General features: G+C 54.3%; 1 protein-coding gene across 6 annotated transcripts in view; it reads right to left on the bottom strand.

Moving 5' to 3' along the window:
- Positions 1 to 23,570, bottom strand: part of LOC140399885 (ADP-ribose glycohydrolase MACROD1-like) — a 959,160-nt gene that overhangs the window by 72,909 nt on the left and 862,681 nt on the right. The window lies entirely within an intron of this gene.

Raw genomic sequence — 23,570 nt, 5'->3', positions numbered from 1 at the left:
TTCCACCATTCTCGTCTCGTGGTCATTGACGGTACATCAGCCGCCCACCTGGGAATCCAAGGATTGACTGGCGATTTGTCCCAAAATTAAATCCCGAGCCTCCCGACCCAGTTGCCTCGAACTGGAAACCCCTCCTGGAACACCTACTTTGCACTCCACTGAGCGAGGCCTGCGCTGTGAGGGGGTACAGACATCGGGCGGGATTTTACGGTTCCCCCCCCCAAGCCGCGTGTTCCTCCCCTCTTCAAAATGCGTCCACCTGGAAGCCACCTGGGATCAAGGCCCCGGTCCCAAAGATGCGGCGCCCCCCCCCCCCCCCCCCCCCCCGGCCTGTTCTTTCTGCTTGTGAAGCCTGTGGAGCGGAGCTTTGAACGCACGGACTTTCGGCTCGGAACGAGAGGGCTGCCCACTGAGCCACGCCTGAGGCCCACCTGCCAGGGTCGGTGTCGGATGAATAATAGATTGCACTCGGCTGTGACACCCCCCCCATGGCCGCTCAGGCCCGCAGCTCAGTGAGGAAACGGTCTCCGCGGATGAGGGAGGACGGCAAGAAAATTGAAAGTAAAGAGGATAAAGCCTCTTTGATGATTGAGGCCTGACACAGAAACATGTTCCTGCGCTTCCTTTTGCCAGAAACGGGGGCAGGGGCTGGGGGGGCGGGTGGGGGGGGAGGGGGGGGGGGGGAGCAAAGAAATTGGAAAGATCTATAAGAGATTAAACAATGCAATCAAACAGCAAATCCGACTGTCCCTAATCCTGCCAGTTAGAGATCAGACGATTCATTTCAGCCGGTCCATTGCTTTCTGTCGATAATACTTTCCATCTCTGCAGCCTGACAGATGAGGCCGAGATCAGACGTGGCTGCAGGTCACAGTCTGAGCCACAATATCTTCCTCACATCAAAGGGGCAGGATTGCGAAGGATATTAACCGTCGCTCTCTCGCATTCAGGGAGAAGGATAGGAATGAAATGAAAATGAAAATCGCTGATTGTCACGAGTAGGCTTCAAATGAAGTTACTGTGAAAAGCCCCTAGTCGCCACATTCCGGCGCCTGTTCGGGGAGGCCGGTACGGGAATTGAACCGTGCTGCTGGCCTGCCTTGGTCTGCTTTCAAAGCCAGCGGTTTAGCCCAGTGTGCTAAACCAGCCCCTGTTTATTGATGCGGCCCGATATTGATGCGGGAGGTTAGGCCCTGTGTGTATTATAATTTGCAGCGGCTATTCAAGGGGGGGCCCAGGGGAGAAATTAGGCCCTAGGCTGTGTACCGTATCATTTGGAGGGTGGTGTGCGATGGGTGGGATTCTTGGCAGGATCAATAGCGGGTGAGGGGGCGAGGGGGGGAGAGGTGATGTGATATATACTCTGGGATAACACAGGCTGCAACTGGATGCAGCTTTAACCAAAAGATACTCCAGACCTTGAAGTTAGTTCAAACTGATTTATTGATCCTGTCGCACAGTTAGCACAGTTCTCTATGAGTTCGACTCTCTGCTAACCTAAGTGTGGTTACTCTGTCTGACTGGACCAGACTAGCTCTGAGCCACGTGCTGGAGGTGTGACGCTGTACATACACCCTGACTCACTCTGTAGATGTTCATCAGTGGAAAGAGGTGGAGTGTGAGTGCCTCGTGCCTTTTATAGTGAGATCCCACCTCTGAGTGTCCTGCCCGCTCATTGGTCATGTCCTGTTCTCTGTGTTCATTAGCTGCCTGTCTGTGCCTGTCTGTATATCATGACAGGAGGGATATGCAACAGGGGGTCGACAGTTCGATTTTACGCAGGCGTGAAATGATGGCGGAATCTTCCGCTATTGAACGCCTGCAAAACCGATTACTCTCCCGCCCAACGGGATACAGACTGAGGCCTGACATGCATCTTCGCCCTCCCTGTCCCACACCCGACTCTCTGCGATGCCAGTGGGAGAGCACGTCAGTGCAGAGACCGTCCGGGCCAAGGGACTGGGGGGTGGGGCAGCCCGCGGACACCCTGAGGAGAAGATGGTGGCCTCCAGTTATCGTATGCTGGAGCGTCACGTTAGGCAGGGGTGGGGGTTGGGGGGGGGTTGGGTGGGTTGAGCTTCACCCGCGTGAGCCCTCCACGAAACAGCTCCCAGAGGGTGGGCGTAACCATGTTCCCGCTTAGGGTCCTTTTCCAGGGACGTCGACCGAGCTTCGGGTCGTCTTCCAGGGGCTTTTCCATGGGTTCACACCTTCTTCCGGGGACTTGGCCATGTGGTCGGACCCTCGAGTGGAAGGCGGAAGGCAGCAAGAGATTCTGGTCAGCGAGGGGGGGGGGGGGGGCGGGTAGGGGTTAATGAAGGTTACGAAAGGACTGCTGAGGTGGTGGTGGGTGGAATGGGTAGAATGCGTTGGCGGGTTGGGGGGGGGTGTTACAGCAAGGAAGGTGGCAGAGGGAATGAGGGCAGGGCCGGGTTGGTTGCCAGGCAGGGGGTAGGGTTATGTGCAGGTGTGAAGGGACATCCCGTTAGGCGGGATAGTAAGCGGTTTTGTAGCGGCCGATACCGGAAGAGTCCGCCATCGTTTCACGCCTGCATAAAATCGAACTGTTCGGGGTGCCCAGGTGTGAAGGGGCTCACAAGGAGGAGTCGGTGGTGTCAACTGTTGACTCCTGGGGAACAAACTCAAGGTGGGCGCCCTACAAGGGTGCGGTGACGGTGCAGCGGTGTCACGTGAAGGGCCGGTGGACGTCACTGATGGGGCGTGTAGATGCATGTGGATCTGGGAGGTGGGCACTCTTCGAGATAACCCACTGTATTAAGCGACATGATATTAATGCTTTACACGTTGTCCAGATGGGTTGTGGCTCCCTCCACATGCAAGGATAAACGAGGCTTCAGATTGCTGAGCTGTCTGTGCTCTTTGTCATGTGAGAGTACCTTTAAGAAATGGGTGTTTAAGAAATGTACCTTTAAGAAATGGGTGTTTATCAGTGATGTCAGAGTGTGGGTGGAGCTGGGCTGTCTGTCAGCTTTTTACTTTCCTTTTAGGCTGTTTGCTGCAGGGTGTGTTTTAGTTCCGTTTTCAGTGTTGGAGCTGAAGCCAGACAGAGCAGGTGTACTGCCGATCTCTCTGCCATGAAAAGACTCTCTCTTTTATCTCTTGGTGAATTCAGAATTATAAATGTTCTCAGTAGTGAATGTAAACCTAATGTGCTTCTGGTAAAAGGTGTTCCTTTTGGGAAGATGTTGTTTGGAAAGTTATTAAGGATTACTTAGTGTTGTATTCTTTGGGGGTTGTATTTGAATTGATGGTTGCTAAGATGTTCACTGTATGTTTTAAAAGGTTAACTTGAGTTCATAGAATAAACATTGTTTTGCTTGAAAAAATACTTTTCCATTTCTGCTGTCCCACACCTGTAGAGTGGGCCGTGTGCTCCCCATACCACAATCTAGTAAAAGTTGTGGGTCAGGGGAACTCCATGATACACTTTGGGGTTCTCTAAACCCTGGGCCAGAACACCTTCCATACAGCACTGATCTCCATCTGTGGAAAGGTGAAGGAGGCGCCATGGGGTGGATGCATCGCAGTGAGGCTATGAGACATGACTATGCCATGACCGCTAAGGCCCGTGCACCCTGACATTCATTGGTTGAGCTGTGAGCAGCGGAAACTTTACCTACCCTGGCGGAGGGAATGTATTCATGAATCCTTTTCCAGCATTGTCTGGCTGTAGTGCCCTGGGCAGCCTGGGCACTTCCAGGGTCGGCCCTCCCGTGCCTCTGCAGGGTTAGTTTCCCTGCTCGGACACCTCCTTCCCTCAAGCAGGGGGATACACCCCCCCCCCACCCCCACCCCCGCCCTAACTGGTTAGGGAGGACACTGGACCGTCACCTCCACTTCCTAACACCTCAATAGGCAGTGTTGACAGCAAGGACGCCTTTTAAATACGGTGCCCACACTCAGCTGCAGGGCATGCACCATGCAGCTCGCCGCTCGGTGCAGGACGTTGGGAAGCCTGCGGCCGGGTGGGGTTGCAACGGGATTCCCCCATCAGTGTCCACAACGGGAAACAGCCCCCATACCCGCCCCCGCCTCTGGGCTTAGTCCCGGATGGTAGAGTTCCACCCGATTTTTCAGGCCTTCGTTTGAAAGCCATTGACTGATAAAATGTCCACTTGGCTAATATGCTTCGATTGAGTGTCCACTTTTCTCGCAGAAGTCATCAAATCCGCACCCCCCCCCCCATGAATAACTTCAGTTGGCGGCTAGTTGGAAAGTGGGAGGGTGACACGGCAGCACAGTGGTCAGCGCCGCTGCCTCACGGCGGCAAGGTCCCGGGTTAGATTCCGGCCACGTTCCCCGCCCCCCCCCCGTGTCCGCGTGGGGGTTTCCTCCGGGTGCTCCGGTTTCCTCCCGCAGCCCAAAGATTAAGTGCAGGTTAAGTGAATTGGCCGTGCTAAATTGCCCCTTTGTGTCCAAAAAGGTTAGGTGGGGTTGTAGGGAGGGGGCAGGGGAGGCCTAGACCTAGGTAGGGTGCTCTTTCGGAGGGTCAGTGCAGACTCGATGGGCCGAATGGCCCCCTTTTGCACTGTACGGTTTCTATGATTGGTTGGAGTTCTAAGTGCTGGCTGCTATCCAGGGTTTCTAGCCAATCGGATGTTTTTGAAATGTAAACTCAAGCTCATTCTGGAAACGCAGCAACCAATTTCCGCACAGGAAGCTCCCATCAACAGGACTGGGCCATGATCAGATCACCTGTTTGATTAGCGATGTTGGTTAAGGGATAAACATTGCCCTTGGGACACTGGGAGACGCTGCCCCGTCCCCCCAAATACCCCTCCCCCCACCCACCCCCACTGCTCCCATACTTAAAAAAAAAATAATCTTAATTGTCACAAGTAGGCTTACATTAACACTGCAATGTAGTTACTGTGAAAAGCCCCTCGTCGCCACATTCCGGGCAGCACAGTAGCATTGTGGATAGCACAATTGCTTCACAGCTCCAGGGTCCCAGGTTCGATTCCCGGCTTGGTCACTGTCTGTGCAGAGTCTGCACGTTCTCCCCCCCGCCCCCCCCCCCGTGTCTGCGTGGGTTTCCTCCGGGAGCTCCGGTTTCCTCCCACAGTCCAAAGATGGGCAGGTTAGGTGGATTGGTCATGCTAAATTGCCCTTAGTGCCCAAGATTGCCCTTAGTGTTGGGTGGGGTTACTGGGCTATGGGGATGGTGTGGACCTTGGATAGGGATGCTCTTTCCAAGAGCCGGTGCAGACTCGATGGGCCGAATGGCCTCCTTCTGCACTGTAAATTCTATGAAATTCCGGCACCTGTTCGGGTACACGGAGGGAGAATTCAGAATGTCCAATTCACCTAACAAGCACGTCTTTCGGGACTTGTGGGAGGAAACCGGAGCACCCGGACGAAACCCACGCAGACACGGGGAGAACGTGCAGACTCCGCACCGACAGTGACCCAAGCCGGGAATCGAACCCGGGACCCTGCCGCTGTGAAGCAGCTTGGAATTTTTTTAATGTCACCAGCGAAGGGAGGCGGGCCCTCAACCGAAAGGTAGCACTCCCGACGACGGCAGCGCTCCCTCGGGATGGCGGCCCGGGAGCCTCAGCCCCGAATCGCGCGCTGAAGTCCCCCAAGGGATTCGGGGTACGATTCAGACGCAATGGCCCAGGGCGGTGAAACACAATACTCAAAATGAAAATTAGCCGGGGGAAAGGGGAAAAGTGGGGTGGGGGGGGGGGGGGGGGGGCGGTGGGGGTGGGGTGGGGGGGGGGGGGGGGTTGGCGGTGGTGTCAAGGGCGAAAATAAAAGGAGAAAACTAATGGAGAGAGGGAGAGAGAGAGGAAAACAAAAACTGTTGACTTCAGTGTGTACCAAGGTGTATTACAATCTAATTTGCATGCTGCGCCTGTTTGTTTGACACGAACGCTTGCTGTGTGCAGTGACCTGCAGCGAAGCCAATAGAGGAACGCAGCAGCATTCTCCCACAGCAGCCGCACAGATAACCTCAGCAGACAATATGACAATTAGACAGGGCACGGTGCCTCTCAGCAGTAGTTTAAGGTGATGTTACCTCGTTTGTGAAACAACTCTGCGGGGGATAGTGGGGTGGGGGGGGGGGGGGGGGGGTCGCTGCCTGACTGTTAAAGGGTCTGCGTGCCGGAGAGCTCTGTTACCTATGGGGTCCGGGCCCAGGTTCGACGTCAGCAAACTGAACCACACCCTCTTCTCTCGGAGAGCGGTTATAAACCTTGGAGCCAAATGGACGTTTGTCGCCTCGGGAAACCCCTTTCCGTTTTGTGGATTGAAATAATAATAATCTTTATTTAGTGTCGCAAGTCGGCTTACATTAACGCCGCAATGACGTTACTGTGAAAAGCCCCTCGTCGCCACATTCCGGCGCCTGTTCGGGTACACGGAGGCAGAATTCAGAATGTCCGATTCGCCCAACAAGCACGTCTTTCGGGACTTGTGGGAGGAAACCGGAGCGCCCGGAGGAAGCCCACGCAGACACGGGGAGAACGTGCAGACTCCGCACCGACAGTGACCCTGGACGGGAATCGAACCCGGGACCCTGCCCCTGTGAAGCGACAGTGCGAACCACTGTGCGACCGTGCTGCCCAGTACAGTGTCGCCTGCTGAAATTTCAATGGGACCTGGAGCAGAATAGGCGGTCAGCGTCCCTCCACTTGCCTTCAAGCCCCTCGGCTCTGGAGTTCCCTCCCCCAGCCCCTCTGCCCGCCTTTGTTTAAAACCCACCCCCTCGCCGTCTGCCCAAATGCTTCCTTCCTTAATTTGGGGGCTGACCTTCGTCTGGTGAAGCTCCTTGGGGTCGGTTTACGACGCGAGGGGTGCTACGCAAATGGAGGCTGTTGTTGTGATGCCCTCGGCGGTTCAGTGTTTGGGAAGCAGGCGTGCCGAGCTGGCAGGAACGTACTGCTCACTGGTAACCTTCCCTGAGAGTCACGCTCCATCGCCTTCCTGGCTGACTTCAATCGCAACTCCCCCATTGTGCAATTTCCAATTTTACACATTTTAGAGATCACACTACGGGTTCCTAATACCCTTTGATCAGAGAATCAAAGGACGGTTACTGCACAGAATGAGGCCACGAGCCCTTCATGTAGGTCACAGCTTTGCGAAAGAGCAAGTCAGCTGGTAAAACTCCCCTCGGCCTTTTCTCCGCGGCCCTGTAACTCTCATCTCTTCCGTTAATAATCCAATTACACACAAACACACACGAAAAATAGAAGCAGGGGGCCCCTCGAGCCTGCTGCGCCATTCATTCTGATCATAGCTGATCATCAAGTTCAATATCTTGATCCCCCATACCGCCCCCCCGCATACCCCTCGATCCCTTTAGCCCCAAGAGCTAATTCCTTCTTGAAATGCTTTTAAAATATAAATTTAGAGTACCCAATTCTTTCTCTCAATTTCGGGGCGGCACGGTAGCACAGTGGTTAGCACTGTCGCTTCACAACAGGGTTCGATTCCCGGGCTTGGGTCTCTGTCTGCGCGGAGTCTGCACGTTCTCCCCCCGTGTCTGCGTGGGTTTCCTCCGGGCGCTCCGGTTTCCTCCCACAGTCCCCGAAAGACGTGCTTGTTGGGTGAATTGGACATTCTGAATTCTCCCTCGGTGTACCCGAACAGGCGCCGGAATGTGGCGACGAGGGGATTTTCACAGTAACTTCATTGCCGCGTTAATGTGAGCCGACTTGTGACAATAATAAAAGATTATTTTAATTATTACATCACGTCCACCTTTTCGAGACCATTCCGAATCTTATATCATTCCGTTCGTATGTAAAAGAATATCACCCCCAAGGGTGGCGTGGTGGCGCAGTGGTTAGCACTGCTGCCTCACGCCGCTGAGGACCCCGCGTTCGATCCCTGCCCCGGGTCGCTGTCCGTGTGGAGTTTGCACATTCTCCCCGTGTCAGCGTGGCCTCATCCCCACAACCCAAAAAGATGTGCGGGGTAGGCGAATTGGCCACGCTATTTGGGAAAAGAAAATCGGGTACTCTAAATTTATTTTAAGAAATGATGCAGACCAATTCGTTTGTCGGCTAATTTAGCTTCTTTGTAACAACAGCAACTTGCATTTATACGGCATCTTTAATATGCTGAGGTACCCGGCGGCTGACGAGATGTGACAGGGAGCCTCACAAGGAGATGCCAGGGCAGCTGACAAAAAGGTTGGGTCAAAGAGGTAGCTTTTAAGGCGCGGCGCCCAGGAGAGAGAGGTGGAGGGGCTAGAATTCCCGAGGCCTGGGGTCTAGCTGCAGGGATGGCCGCCTGGTGGAGGAAGCAAGGAGGTCGGGCTGCGGGAGAGGTCAGGGCTGAGGAATGTGGCGTCCTCTGAAGTTGAAACGGGGAGAATCGGCTGGCTAAGTGGGCGTCGGGTAACACAGGGAGTTGGGTGGCGGTGGTGGCGGGAGACACGCACTCGGAGACGAAAGCGCCCGGACTTTGTGTTACTGGTGGGAAAGAGCCATGAGGAAATTGGAGCACAGTTTATGCACAGCTTTGTAATTTTCACCCAATGTGTCATTGCTAAATTCTATCTTGAGGGCAATTCAAGAACCACTTCTGCGGTTGGCCATGAAGAGCATTTCTTCTAGAACGTCCCTGGGCTGAATTGAGTGGAATATAATTAGGCAAACATTTTGGAGCAACAGGGAAAATTTGTCTTGGTGTACAGAATCTAATTTAATTGAGTTGCAGATAGCACTGTGTAATATGATTGACTGGTAACGTAAGTCGAAAATAACTAGATAAACCTAAATAAACAGGAAGGTGGAAATTGAACGAGAGAAAAAAAAGAGACTTAATTAAAAAGATCTTTTTCTTTCCCAAGTTATTTTTCAATTTTCCATTTCATTTGCAGCAGATAAAATGGAGGAAAGGAGGAAGGGAGATTTCCGTTGCCAGTTGGTCAATGCACGATCCTTCACAAAGATTCCCCTCGGCAGAGCTTCACCATGGCACCGGTCCCCCACACTGTTGGAAGATTGGAGGGAGGGGTGGTGTCGGCGATTTATGGGGTTATTCTAGGAGAAGTTAGGGTATCACTGGATGGGATTAAGGCAAAGTGGGAGGAAGGGTTGGGGGAGGGCATGGAGGAGGGGTTGTGGTGTGAGGTGCTCCGGAGGGTGAACGTGCCAACCTCGTGCGCGAGGTTGGGGCTGACACCCCTGAAGGTGGTGTACAGGGCGCACCTCACAAGGGCGAAGATGAACCGACTTTTTGAGGGAGCGGAGGATTTTTGTGAACGTTGCGGGCGGGGCCCCCGCAAATCACGTTCGTATGCTTTGGTCCTGTCCAAAGCTGGAGGGGTATACGAGGGAGGTCTTTAGGGTAATCTCTAAAGTGGTGCACGCGAGACTCGAACCAGGCCCGTTGGAAGCCGTATTCGGGGTGTCGGTCCGGCCGGAGTTGGAGGCGGGGGCAGAGGCAGATGTCTCAGCCTTCGCCTCGCTGATTGCCCGAAGGCGGGATCTGTTGGGGTGGAGGTCAGCTTCTCCGCCTAGTACTAGACAATCATAACCTTCGTTATTGTCACAAGCAGGCTTGCATTAACACCGCAATGAAGTTACTGTGCAAATCCCCTCGTTGCCACATTCCGGCGCCTGTTCGGGTACACGGAGGGAGAATTCAGAATGTCCGATTCACCGAACAGCACGTCTTTCGGGACTTGTGGGAGGAAACCGGAGGAAACCCGCGCAGACACGGGGGGGGGGAGAACGCGCAGACTCCGCACCGACAGTGACCCGAGCCACTGCGCTACCGTGCCCCCTAAAGTGGATGAATACGATGGTCGTTAAGAAGTCCAACGGGGAATTCAGGGGCAACTTCCTTCCCAGAGAGTGGTGACTACCACAGAGCTCAGTGCTGGGAAAGGAAGAGGCCAAGGTTAAAGGATGGATGCATGTGAGGGGAGCTGGGTGAACACATGAGGGAGAAAGGTATAGAAGGATCTGATAGTGTGGGATGAGGTAGACAGGGAAAAGGTCCTGTGCAGCATCGATACAGACACGTATTTGCTCTGAATTCCATGTCATTCTGAATGAATAGCTTTCACCATTTGTTCTATTCTCACCAGAATGCGCTGCCTTTCAATTGGTCGTCGCAGCCTTTCCGAATAATGTCCCCCTTGTCCACGCACATTCATTTTCCAACAATGGGCTGATGGAAAACAGATGTTTCCCAGTTCTGGATCAGGAATATTTGACAAAGTATAGCATTCCTCGCCCGCCCAGTCACAGGCAGGCTCTTCAATACAGGCCCAGGATCACAGCTGGGACTGACCTGATCTGTGTAACTCAATCACACTGGGCTGTGTCATTGCAACTAAGGCACCAGATGGATTGCTTGTACTGACTGAACTGATGTTTCGCAGCAGCTAAGATAAATGGACCACCTGGGAGTGTTTGATGGGGACAGTGTAGAGGGAGCTTTACTCTGTATCTAACCCCATGCTGTACCTGTCCTGGGAGTGTTTGATGGGGACAGTGTAGAGGGAGCTTTACTCTGTATCTAACCCCGTGCAGTACCTGTCCTGGGAGTGTTTGATTGGGACAGTGTAGAGGGAGCTTTACTCTGTATCTACCCCCGTGCTGTACTTGTCCTGGGAGTGTTTGATGGAGACAGTGTAGAGGGAGCTTTACTCTGTATCTAACCCCGTGCTGTACCTGTCCTGGGAGTGTTTGATGGGGACAGTGTAGAGGGAGCTTTACTCCGTATCTAACCCTGTGCTGTATCTGTCCTGGGAGTGTTTGATGGGGACAGTGTAGAGGGAGCTTTACTCAGTATCTAACCCCGTGCTGTACCTGTCCTGTGAGTGTTTGACGGGGACAGTGTAGAGGGAGCTTTACTCTGTATCTAACCCCGTGCTGTACCTGTCCTGGGCGTGTTTGATTGGGACAGTGTAGAGGGAGCTTTACTCTGTATCTACCCCCGTGCTGTACCTGTCCTGGGAGTGTTTGATTGGGACAGTGTAGAGGGAGCTTTACTCTGTATCTACCCCCGTGCTGTACCTGTCCTGGGAGTGTTTGATGGGGACAGTGCAGAGGGAGCTTTACTCTGTATCTACCCCCGTGCTGTACCTGTCCTGGGAGTGTTTGATTGGGACAGTGTAGAGGGAGCTTTACTCTGTATCTAACCCCGTGCTGTACCTGTCCTGGGAGTGTTTGATGGGGACAGTGTAGAGGGAGCTTTACTCTGTATCTAACCCCGTGCTGTACCTGTCCTGGGGGTGTTTGATGGGGACAGTGTAGAGGGAGCTTTACTCTGTATCTACCCCCGTGCTGTACCTGTCCTGGGAGTGTTTGATGGGGTAAGTCACGAGGCCTGGAGACCCTCGCACGGCGGGCGGGGGGAGGTCACGCCTCTGCTCCGCACCATCCGGGCGTTTGGTGAGGGATGGTGGTACCGCCTTGCTGGCCTCCAATATTCCGACTGGGCATGGAACAGGTGCTGGGGGCGGCGTTTAAAAGGAGCGCCCCCGCTGATTACAAGCTTTCCCAGGGTGAGAGTATCAGAGGCAAGCCGACACGAGCGCGGCGTGAATCCCGCCGACGGAAATCTCTCCGGTTTGCCCACCTGAACCTGCACTTTGAAAAGATATGGGGCTGGATTTTCTGTTTTGGAGACTAGGCCCCTACCCCGGCGTGGAAACGGTGGTGTTTTACATTCGGAAAACTGGCGCAAAACGGCCACCGATTCCCCATTTTGTGGGGGCGAGCAGGGAGGCAACGTAGAGCTCGCAGTTCTACGCTGTGGCGACCCCGGACTGAGTCCGCAGCCGCCACGCGAGGTCCCGACCGGTGAGACCGCCCGTGCCCCACGCCGTCGGGGACCCGGCCGGCCGGGGACGGAGCATCGCGAGGCGGGCCCCAGGCCACGGCCCGAGGCCGTGGATACGTGGCGCGGCGTACTCCACGAGCAGGGGGGCGGAGGATCCGAAAACCGCTGGCGGCCCCGTTTCGGCGTCGATGCGGATTCCCCGCCCTGTCGCCGAACGCGATTTCGCAGTCGGGGTTCGGATAATCCAGCCCATGGGAGGTTCCCCACAGAGAGTGAGACTTTGAAACAATGTTGAGGATGTCCACCGCCCGCCCACACGACGGGAAGGGACGACCACATTCATAGATTATCATAGAATTTACAGTGCAGAAGGAGGCCATTCGGCCCATCGAGTCTGCACCGGCTCTTGGAAAGAGCACCCGACCCAAGGTCAACACCTCCACCCTATCCCCATAACCCAGTAACCCCACCCAACACTAAGGGCAATTTTAGACACTAAGGGCAATTTATCACGGCCAATCCACCTAACCTGCACATCTTTGGACTGTGGGAGGAAACCGGAGCACCCGGAGGAAACCCACGCACACACGGGGAGGACGTGCAGACTCCGCACAGACAGTGCCCCAAGCCGGGGGATCGAACCTGGGACCCTGGAGCTGTGAAGCAATTGTGCTAACCACTGTGCTACCGTGCGGCCCTGCCATTCACCGGCGCCGCACCCAAAACGTAAAGTGAGCAACCACCAGGCTTTCGGCGTCACTCCTCGCCTTCGGCAACACCCCTCGCAAACACATCCACGGAAAGAAACGTGACTCTGGCTCCAACGTGCTTACTTTCCTTTCCACTCCCAAGTTTTATTTGCCGCAGTAATGCCAGAGGTAATTAAAACACGTTGCCATGCTCCTGAGAGCTTTATTAGTCGCAGCAAACTAAACTGCCTCATATTACTGTCACTGTTTTACAGTGAAGGAGACTTATTACACCCTTCAGTTTGGTGCCTGTCAGATTTTATTACTGTTAAAATTGATGGGGGAAAATTGGTGGACATTGTGTACCTCTAATGTATAATTGCCATTTACAGAAATTCAGTTATAATTATAGACATATTGAGTTTCAGTGGTAATTATAACTGTTAAACACAAAGGCCATTGTGTCCATGTTACGGATGTCAGGCACTGGCAGGGTACCTGAGTTACTTTTCCATATGTAAAACCAGCTCAGAATAAATATACCAGCACTTCGCGTTTTCCGCTTGAGAAAGGTTTCCCAATTGCCTTTCTTTCCCGAAAAACTGACGCTCTCCTGGGTTTGAAGGGAAGGCAGGCCGCGGCGGAGGGGGAGGGTTGGGGGGTTAGCGGAGGGGGGCAGGCAGCAGCGGAGGTGAGGGGGTGGATTGGGGGGCGGGGGGGGGGATTGTTGGCGGATCCACACAGGCTCAGTATCTTTCAACCAATGTCACCGTTCCGCATCTGGAAGGTTACGCAGTGACAGCAGGTTAATCAACTGCAGTGCGTCACACTCCAAGGTCAGCCCGTCAGTGCTCCGTCAGTATCTGCGCCCGTCTGCAGCTTCTCCCCGGCCCAGGAGGCAGCGGTCTTTTCTCCTGTCTGGTTGAAGGTTCCGGCCTGCGCCTCGGTGGGTCCCCCATCCTCGCGTCTGAGTCAGGGGGCCGTGGATTCGAACACGTGTCCAGATTTGAGCCCATCACCCATTTGGACACTTGCAGTGCGGGAGTGAGGGGGTGCTGCACTCTCAAAGGTTTCGACTTTAAGCCCAGGCTCGTCTTTCCTCTCAGGGATGTGTAAAAGGCCCCATCCCGGTAAGGGGTGGGGTAGAGGAGGGCCTGTCCTCCCTGATATCCTGAGGTCAATGTTTCACCATCATCCAACCTCAACAAGACAGCGGCACATCGCTATGGATTCGTAGAATCCTTACAGCGCATGAAGGAGGCCACTCGGCCCATCGGGCCTACACATGGGCAGCACGGCTGCCTCACAGCTCCAGGGGCCCGTGTACGATTCCGGTCTCGGGTGGCTGCCTGTGCGGAGTCTGCACATTCCCCCCGTGTCTGCGTGGGTTTCCTCCGGATGCTCCGGGGTCACTGTCTGTGCGGAGTCTGCGCGTTCCCCCCGTGTCTGCGTGGGTTTCCTCCAGGTGCTTCGGTTTCCTCCCACATGTGCAGCTTAGGTTAAGGGCAGCATGGTAGCACTGTTGCTTCACAGCGCCCGGGTCCCAGGTTCGATTCCCCGCTGGGACACTGTCTGTGCGGAGTCTGCGCATCCTCCCCGTGTGTGCGTGGGTTTCCTCCGGGTGCTCCGGTTTCCTCCCACAGTCCAAAGATGTGCAGATTAGGTGGATTGGTCACGCTAAATTGCCCCTTAGTGTCCAAAAAGGTTAGGTGGGGTTACTGGGTTACGGGGATAGGGCGGCGGCGTGGGATTAAGTAGGGAGCTCTTTCCAAGGACCGGTGCAGACTCGATGGGCCGAATGGCCTCCTTCAGCTCTGAAAATTCTATGATTCTATGACCCCCTTCCCGAAAAAGCACCCCACTCCCCCGACCTATCCCCGTAACTCCACCTAACCTTCGGACACTAAGGGCAATTTGTCATGGCCAATCCACCTAACCTGCACATCTTTAGACTGCGGGAGGAAACCGGAGCACCCGGAGGAAACCCACGCAGACACGGGGGAGAACGAGCAGACTCCGCACAGTCTACCCGAGGCCGGATTTGAACCCGGGTCCCTGGAGCTGTGAGGCAGCAGTGCTAACCCCAGTGGCACCCTCATCTGCGGGAGTTTTGACGCCCGCAAATTGGTGGCCACTTTTCCTACATTACAGCCCCTCAGAAAAGTATTTCGTTGGCTATAAAACCCTCCGGGAGGACGCCGAGGTTGTGAAAGGTGCCATATAAATGCAGTTCTTCTGAAAAACAAATTGCAATCAAATGTTGCTTGCTGGAAAGTGCATCAGCGCGCAAGCGAAACCAGGACGGCATTTGATGCATCTTCCTCTATTCCGCCCAAGGAGTGGGACAGCCGCCAGCGAGGTGTCACGAAGGCACTTGACGGTGTCTGGAACAAAGGTTTCCCTTCAGGAGAGGTGGGGGGCGGGGGGGGGGGGGGGGGGGGGGGGGGGGAACAAAGGAATGGGATCGGAGTGCCTGAATCAGCACTGCCTGCGGAACTGTCTGAATCTTGACAACAAAGGCAAGCGGTAGTGATGCGCGATCAATTACTCTCGAGACACGTTGAGGCATAACTAATAGGCTTTGATCTGCTAGAACTATTCCCCAGCAGCTTCGATACAGAAAGTGAAGGCTGCTGGGACGGCACCGGTTCTTATACTCCGCCTCTCAGGGCGGAGCTACGTACATCAGCCAATGGTAGACTCCTGGGTCTAACCAATGGTCACCCACCTCTCAGGTACCGCAATACCTGGTATTACCACAGGTAGCTACCGTACCGATGGTCCTGCGTTCTCCTGCGCAGCAATGAAGAGAGTTCGGGGGGGAAAGCTGCGGAGGCGCCAAGGGAGCACCTCAGATGGGCACGGCAGACGGCACCAGCTCCTCGTACAAATAGCGCAAAGCTCCCACAGGGGGGCGCGCGCCACCCGCTGTCAGATTTCAAGCAGCGTGCACATTCAGTCCCAATTGAACAGATTGGCCGGCAGGAATTCTGGCTGCAATGGGCTTGGAGGAGGCACCGGGGGTGGCAGCGTTCACAAGCGAGCTCTTCTCTAGGCACGGCCGTCAGAGATGAGTGATTTGTGGCCCAGGCTTCGCTGCCATCCTGCCTTCCCAAACAATTAACGCCCGGGGCAATGGCTTCCGAAACCTCCTGTACTTTCCGTGTTTCAGTCAGGCAGCGTGAAGGATGCCAGCTGAATTGCTGGAACGAAAATGAAAGTCGCTTATTGTCACAGGTAGGCTTCAAATGAGTGGACGTGGAGAGGATGTTTCCACTGGTAGGAAAAACTAGAAGCAGAGGGCACAGCCTCGGACTGAAGGGACGATCCTTTAAAACAGAGATGAGGAGGAATTTCTTCAGCCAGAGGGGGGTGAATCTGTGGAACTCTTTGCCGCAGAAGGCTGTGGGAGGCCAAATCACTGCGTGTCTTTAAGACAGAGATAGATAGGTTCTTGATCAATAAGGGGATCAGGGGTTATGGGGAGAAGGCAGGAGAATGGGGAAAATATCAGCCATGATTGAATGGCGGAGCAGACTCGATGGGCCGAGTGGCCTAATTCTGCTCCGGTGTCTCATGGTCTAAACCAGAAAGTGGTTGCGTCGTGACTTTGGGGAAGGGGTGGGCAGTTCCCCAAAGGGTTAACGCCGTTTAGAACCAGCCGGAAAGTTTGCCGAATCTGGAGCGGCAACCTCCTTAAAACATGGGGGACAGCCAAGGTTTACGTTGGCTGCCACTGTTCCCTTACACGCAACATGGCCGGAGTTATCTCATGGCCCACCTATGGTAAGTCGCTTTCCGATAAAATGATCATGGACAAGGAAGAAGAGGTCAGCTGTAGCAGCCGAAACGGGGTTGCCATAATCAACGAGAGGTGCTCTCTGCTTTTTTTAACTGTACGAATCTTACAACACCAGGTTAAAGTCCAACAGGTTTGTTTCGATGTCACTAGCTTTCGGAGCGCTGCTCCTTCCTCAGGTGAATGAAGAGGTCTGTTCCAGAAACACATATATAGACAAATTCAAAGATGCCAAACAATGCTAGGAATGCGACCATTAGCAGGTGATTAAATCTTTACAGATCCAGAGATGGGGTAACCCCAGGTTAAAGAGGTGTGAATTGTATCAAGCCAGGACAGTTGGTAGGATTTCGCAGGCCAGATGGTGGGGGATGAATGTAATGCGACATGAATCCCAGGTCCCGGTTGAGGCCGCACTCATGTGTGCGGAACTTGGCTATAAGTTTCTGCTCGGCGATTCTGCGTTGTCGCGGGTCCTGAAGGCCGCCTTGGAGAACGCTTACCCGGAGATCAGAGGCTGAATGCCCTTGACTGCTGAAGTGTTCCCCGACTGGAAGGGAACATTCCTGCCTGGTGATTGTTGCGCGATGTCCGTTCATTCGTTGTCGTAGCGTCTGCATGGTCTCGCCAATGTACCACGCTTCGGGACATCCTTTCCTGCAGCGTATGAGGTAGACAACGTTGGCCGAGTCGCACGAGTATGTACCGCGTACCTGGTGGGTGGTGTTCTCACGTGTAATAGTGGTATCCATGTCGATGATCTGGCACGTCTTGCAGAGATTGCCATGACAGAGTTGTGTGGTGTCGTGGTCACTGTTCTGAAGACTGGGTAGTTTGCTGCAAACAATGGTTCGTTTGAGGTTGCGCGGTTGTTTGAAGGCAAGTAGTGGGGGTGTGGGGATGACCTTGGCAAGATGTTCATCGTCATCAATGACGTGTTGAAGGCTGTGAAGAAGATGACGTAGTTTCTCCGATCCGGGGAAGTACTGGACGACGAAGGGTATTCTGTTGGTTGTGTCCCATGTTTGTCTTCTGAGGAGGTCGGTGCGGTGTTTCGCTGTGGCGCTTCAGCAGTCAAGGGCATTCAGCCTCTGATCTCCGGGTAAGCGTTCTCCAAGGCGGCCTTCAGGACCCGCGACAACGCAGAATCGCCGAGCAGAAACTTATAGCCAAGTTCCGCACACATGAGTGCGGCCTCAACCGGGACCTGGGATTCATGTCGCATTACATTCATCCCCCACCATCTGGCCTGCGAAATCCTACTTGCCCCATCCCTCACTCCCCAAATCCGCTCCTTCACCCCATCCCTCCTCCTTCACACCCCCTAATCCCCCTCCCTCACCCCCATCCCTCCTTCTTCACACCCCCTAATCCCTCTCCCTCACCCCCATCCCTCACTCCCCAAATCCCCTCCTCCACCCCATCCCTCCTCCCTCACCATCCCCTAATCCCCCTCCCTCACCCCATCCCTCACTCCCTAAATCCCCTGCCTCACCCCATCCCTCACTCCCCAAATCCCCTCCTTCATCCCATCCCTCCTCCTTCACACCCCCTAATCCCCCTCCCTCACCCCATCCCTCCTTCTTCACACCCCCTAATCCCTCTCCCTCACCCCCATCCCTCACTCCCCAAATCCCCTCCTCCACCCCATCCCTCCTCCCTCACCATCCCCTAATCCCCCTCCCTCACCCCATCCCTCACTCCCTAAATCCCCTGCCTCACCCCATCCCTCACTCCCCAAATCCCCTCCTTCATCCCATCCCTCCTCCTTCACACCCCCTAATCCCCCTCCCTCACCCCATCCCTCCTTCTTCACACCCCCTAATCCCTCTCCCTCATCCCCATCCCTCACTCCCCAAATCCCCTCCTCCACCCCATCCCTCCTCCCTCACCATCCCCTAATCCCCCTCCCTCACCCCATCCCTCACTCCCTAAATCCCCTGCCTCACCCCATCCCTCACTCCCCAAATCCCCTCCTTCATCCCATCCCTCCTCCTTCACACCCCCTAATCCCCCTCACTCCCCAAATCCCCTCCTTCACCCTATCCCTCCTCCTTCACACCCCCTAATCCCTCTCCCTCACCGCCATTCTTCACTCCCCAAATCCCCTCCTTCACCCCATCCCCCCTTCTTCACATCCCCTAATCCCCTCCTCCACCCCATCCCTCCTCCCTCACCATCCCCTAATCCCCCTCCCTCACCCCGCCCCAAATCCCCTCCTTCACCCCATCCCTCCTCCCTCACACCCCCTAATCCCTCTCCCTCACTCCCATCCCTCACCCGCCCCAAATCCCCTCCTCCACCCCATCCCTCCTCCTTCACATCCCCTAATCCCCCTCCCTCACCCCATCCCTCACTCCCCAAATCCCCTCCTCCAGCCCATCCCTCCTTCTTCGCACCCCCTAATCCCTCTCCCTCACCCCATCCCTCACTCCCCAAATCCCCTCCTCCACCCCATCCCTCCTTCTTCACACCCCTAATCCCTCTCCCTCACCCCCATCCCTCACTCCCCAAATCCCCTCCTTCACCCCATCCCTCCTTCTTCACACCCCCTAATCCCTCTCCCTCACCCCCATCCCTCACTCCCCAAATCCCCTCCTCCACCCCATCCCTCCTCCCTCACCATCCCCTAATCCCTCTCCCTCACCCCCATCCCTCACTCCCCAAATCCCCTCCCTCACCCCCATCCCTCCTCCTTCACACCCCCTAATCCCCCTCCTCCACCCCATCCGTCTTCCCTCAGTGTGAAACAGACTGGTAAGCTTGAGGAAATACTTATTAGGAAGGAAGATGTGTTGGGCATTTTGAAAAACTTGAGGATAGACAAGTCCCCCGGGCCTGACGGGATATATCCAAGGATTCTATGGGAAGCAAGAGATGAAATTGCAGAGCCGTTGGCAATGATCTTTTCATCCTCACTGTCAACAGGGGTGGTACCAGGGGATTGGAGAGTGGCGAATGTCGTGCCCCTGTTCAAAAAGGGGACTAGGGATAACCCTGGGAATTACAGGCCAGTTAGTCTTACTTCGGTGGTAGGCAAAGTAATGGAAAGGGTACTGAAGGATAGGATTTCTGAGCATCTGGAAAGACACTGCTTGATTAGGGATAGTCAGCACGGATTTGTGAGGGGTAGGTCTTGCCTTACAAGTCTTATTGAATTCTTTGAGGAGGTGACCAAGCATGTGGATGAAGGTAAAGCAGTGGATGTAGTGTACATGGATTTTAGTAAGGCATTTGATAAGGTTCCCCATGGTAGGCTTCTGCAGAAAGTAAGGAGGCATGGGATAGTGGGAAATTTAGCCAGTTGGATAACGAACTGGCTAATCGATAGAAGTCAGAGAGTGGTGGTGGATGGCAAATATTCAGCCTGGATCCCAGTTACCAGTGGCGTACCGCAGGGATCAGTTCTGGGTCCTCTGCTGTTTGTGATTTTCATTAATGACTTGGATGAGGGAGTTGAAGGGTGGGTCAGTAAATTTGCAGACGATACGAAGATTGGTGGAGTTGTGGATAGTAAGGAGGGCTGTTGTCGGCTGCAAAGAGACATAGATAGGATGCAGAGCTGGGCTGAGAAGTGGCAGATGGAGTTTAACCCTGAAAAGTGTGAGGTTGTCCATTTTGGAAGGACAAATATGAATGCGGAATACAGGGTTAACGGTAGAGTTCTTGGCAATGTGGAGGAGCAGAGAGATCTTGGGGTCTACGTTCATACATCTTTGAAAGTTGCCACTCAAGTGGATAGAGCTGTGAAGAAGGCCTATGGTGTGCTCGCGTTCATTAACAGAGGGATTGAATTTAAGAGCCGTGAGGTGATGATGCAGCTGTACAAAACTTTGGTAAGGCCACATTTGGAGTACTGTGTACAGTTCTGGTCACCTCATTTTAGGAAGGATGTGGAAGCTTTGGAAAAGGTGCAAAGAAGATTTACCAGGATGTTACCTGGAATGGAGAGTAGGTCTTACGAGGAAAGGTTGAGGGTGCTAGGCCTTTTCTCATTAGAACGGAGAAGGATGAGGGGCGACTTGATAGAGGTTTATAAGATGATCAGGGGAATAGATAGAGTAGACAGTCAGAGACTTTTTCCCCGGGTGGAACAAACCATTACAAGGGGACATAAATTTAAGGTGAAAGGTGGAAGATATAGGAGGGATATCAGAGATAGGTTCTTTACCCAGAGAGTAGTGGGGGCATGGAATGCACTGCCCGTGGAAGTAGTTCAGTCGGAAACATTAGGGACCTTCAAGCAGCTATTGGATAGGTCCATGGATTACAGTAAAATTATATAGTGTAGATTTATTTGTTCTTAAGGGCAGCATGGTAGCATTGTGGATAGCACAATTGCTTCACAGCTCCAGGGTCCCAGGTTCGATTCCGGCTTGGGTCACTGTCTGTGCGGAGTCTGCACGTCCTCCCCGTGTCTGCCTGGGTTTCCTCCGGGTGCTCCGGTTTCCTCCCACAGTCCAAAGATGTGCAGGGTAGGTGGATTGGCCATGATAAATTGCCCTTAGTGTCCAAAATTGCCCTTGGTGTTGGGTGGAGGTGTTGAGTTTGGGTGGGGTGCTCTTTCCAAGAGCCGGTGCAGACTCAGGGGGCCGAATGGCCTCCTTCTGCACTGTAAATTCAATGATAATCTATGATTAATCTAGGACAAAGGTTCGGCACAACATCGTGGGCCGAAGGGCCTGTTCTGTGCTGTATTTTCTATGTTCTATGTTCTCACCATCCCATAATCCCTCTCCCTCACCCCATCCCTCACTCCCTAAATCCCCTCCTTCACCCCATCCCTCACACCCCCTAATCCCCCTCCTTCACCCCATCCCTCCTCCCTCACTCCCTCCCTCAACACCCCCATCGCTCACTCCCCAAATCCCCTCCTTCACCCCATTCCTCCTCCCTCACCCCCATCCCTCACTCCCCAAATCCCCTCCTTCACCCCATCCCTCCTCCCTCACACCCCCTAATCCTCCTCCCTCACCCGCATCCCTCACTCCCCAAATCCTATCCCTCCCCCTCCTTCACCCCATCCCTCCTCCCTCACCCCCCTCCCTCAACACCCCCGTCCCTCACCCTTCACACCACCCCTCCTCCCTCACACCCCTATCTCCCCTCCCTCAAACCCCCATCCCTCAACCCCATCCCTCACTCCCCAAATCCCTTCCCTCCCTCAACCCCCCCATCCCTCACCCCCATCCCTCACTCCCCAAATCCCCTCCCTCCTCTATCTCTCCTCCCTCATCTCCGCCATCCCTCCCCCCCCATCCCTCCCCCTCCTTCACCCCACCCCTCCTCCCTCACACCCCTATCTCCCCTCCCTCAACCCCCCATCCCTCACCCCGCAAGCCCCCCTCCTCCACCCCCCCATCCCCCAGTACGGAATGCGAATTATGTGCGTGTGAAGGGTGTGCGTGTGGGCGGAGGCCAGCTTACATGCAGGCTCCTTCAACGGTGATCCGATCCTGGTCACGGCCTGCACTCCGGTAGTTGCCCCCTGGCCTCGTGAGGCAGTTGGCCACCGTATGTGTTCAAAGGGGCAGCCGCCACCACACTGGGATGTGGGCGTATAGGAACGCATCACCAACTCAACAAAGAACAAACAAAGAACAAAGAAATGTACAGCACAGGAACAGGCCCTTCGGCCCTCCAAGCCTGTGCCGACCATGCTGCCCGACTAAACTACAATCTTCTACACTTCCTGGGTCCGTATTCAACGGGAGGGAGAAGCACGTTCTGCAGGCAAATCCCTTACCCCAGCACTGAGGCGAGACCAGGCCGGTCCACTTTAAACCTGCACTCCCTCAGAAGGGACAATGTATTCTCCTTTTTGATTAATGTCCTTTTGTGCTATCGCGAGCAGGAGTGAATCAAGGCAAAATGGACACTATTGCAGAATCTCAGCACCAGGGCTGTGAACTCTTTCGGCTTTCCAACCTAATACATATTTTAGAAGGAAGGCTGTACTCATGTGAAGCCAAATTCTCCAAAGGTTTCTTCCGACCCCGGAAGTTTTGTTAACCACTTAATTTACCCTATTGGCAGCAACACCTGAAATTAGCAATCTGTGTTATGAAGCAATGATAATTGGTCAGAGATCAAGAGTGTGCGTGTTACACAGAAATCATAGAATTTACAGTGCCGAAGGAGGCCATTCGGCCCATCGAGTCTGCACCGGCCCTTGGAAGGAGCACCCTTCTTTAAGCCCACCCCTCCACCCTATCCCCGTATCCCAGTAACCCCACCTAACCTTTTTTTGGACACTAAAGGGCGATTTAGCGCGGCCAATCCACCTGACCTGCACATCTTTCGGGACCCGTGGGAGGAAACCGGAGCGCCCGGAAGAAACCCACGCAGACACGGGGGGGGGGGGGGAGAACGTGCAGACTCCGCGTAGACAGCGACCCGAGCCGGGACTCGAACCCGGGAACCTGGAGCTGTGAGGCAACAGTGCTAACCACTGTGTGCTACCGTTACCTTATTCAATAGATATAAGGGCAGGAGAAAGATAGCCGAGGGGGGCAGGCAAGAATTTCTTCCTCGTTTAATATGTTGGGAAGTAATGGGTTTAATCAGGAGCAATACTTCTGAGGTGATATCCGATTTTCATGTGGGAACCGTGGCAATTCACAGCAGAGAACAGAGCTACTTGGCTCAATTGGATGTGGCGACTCTGGCGACCTACTGCTCCCAGACCTGGAATACCTGACTGTGAAGTGCCGCCCATATTATCTTCCACGTGAGTTCACTTCAGCCGTCATCACAGCGGTCTACATCCCACCCCAGGCAGAAGTGAGGAAGGCGCTGGACGAACGATACACAGTAATAAACAACTACAAAACAGAACACCCGGAGGCCTTGTTCATCATGGCCGGAGACTTCAACAAGGCCAACCTCAAGAGTGTACTGCCAAAATTCCACCAGCACATCTCCTGTCCCACCAGGGGCGACAACACTCTTGACCACTGCTACTCAAAAATCAAGGGCGCCTACCGTTCCATCCCCCCGACCGCACTTTGGGAAATCAGACCATAAGACGGTGCTCCTTCTCCCGGCATACAAGCAGATACTCAAGCGGGAGAATCCAGCTAAGGAGGTTGTGCAGTGCTGGTCCGAGGAGACAGAAGAGCTCTTAGGTGACTGCTTCGAGACAGTGGACTGGTCCATATTTAAGAACTCAGCGACCAACTTAAATGAGTATGCCACCACCGTCACAGACTTCATCAGCAAATGTGTGGACGACTGCGTGCCAAAGAAAGCAGTACGTGCGTTCCCCAACTGGAAACCATGGCTCAATCGCGAGATTGACTCCC

This window comes from Scyliorhinus torazame, chromosome 24, assembly GCF_047496885.1.
Source record: "Scyliorhinus torazame isolate Kashiwa2021f chromosome 24, sScyTor2.1, whole genome shotgun sequence".
In the NCBI taxonomy this organism is placed as follows: Eukaryota; Metazoa; Chordata; class Chondrichthyes; order Carcharhiniformes; family Scyliorhinidae; genus Scyliorhinus; species Scyliorhinus torazame.
This window is presented reverse-complemented; position numbering and strand designations above follow the sequence as displayed.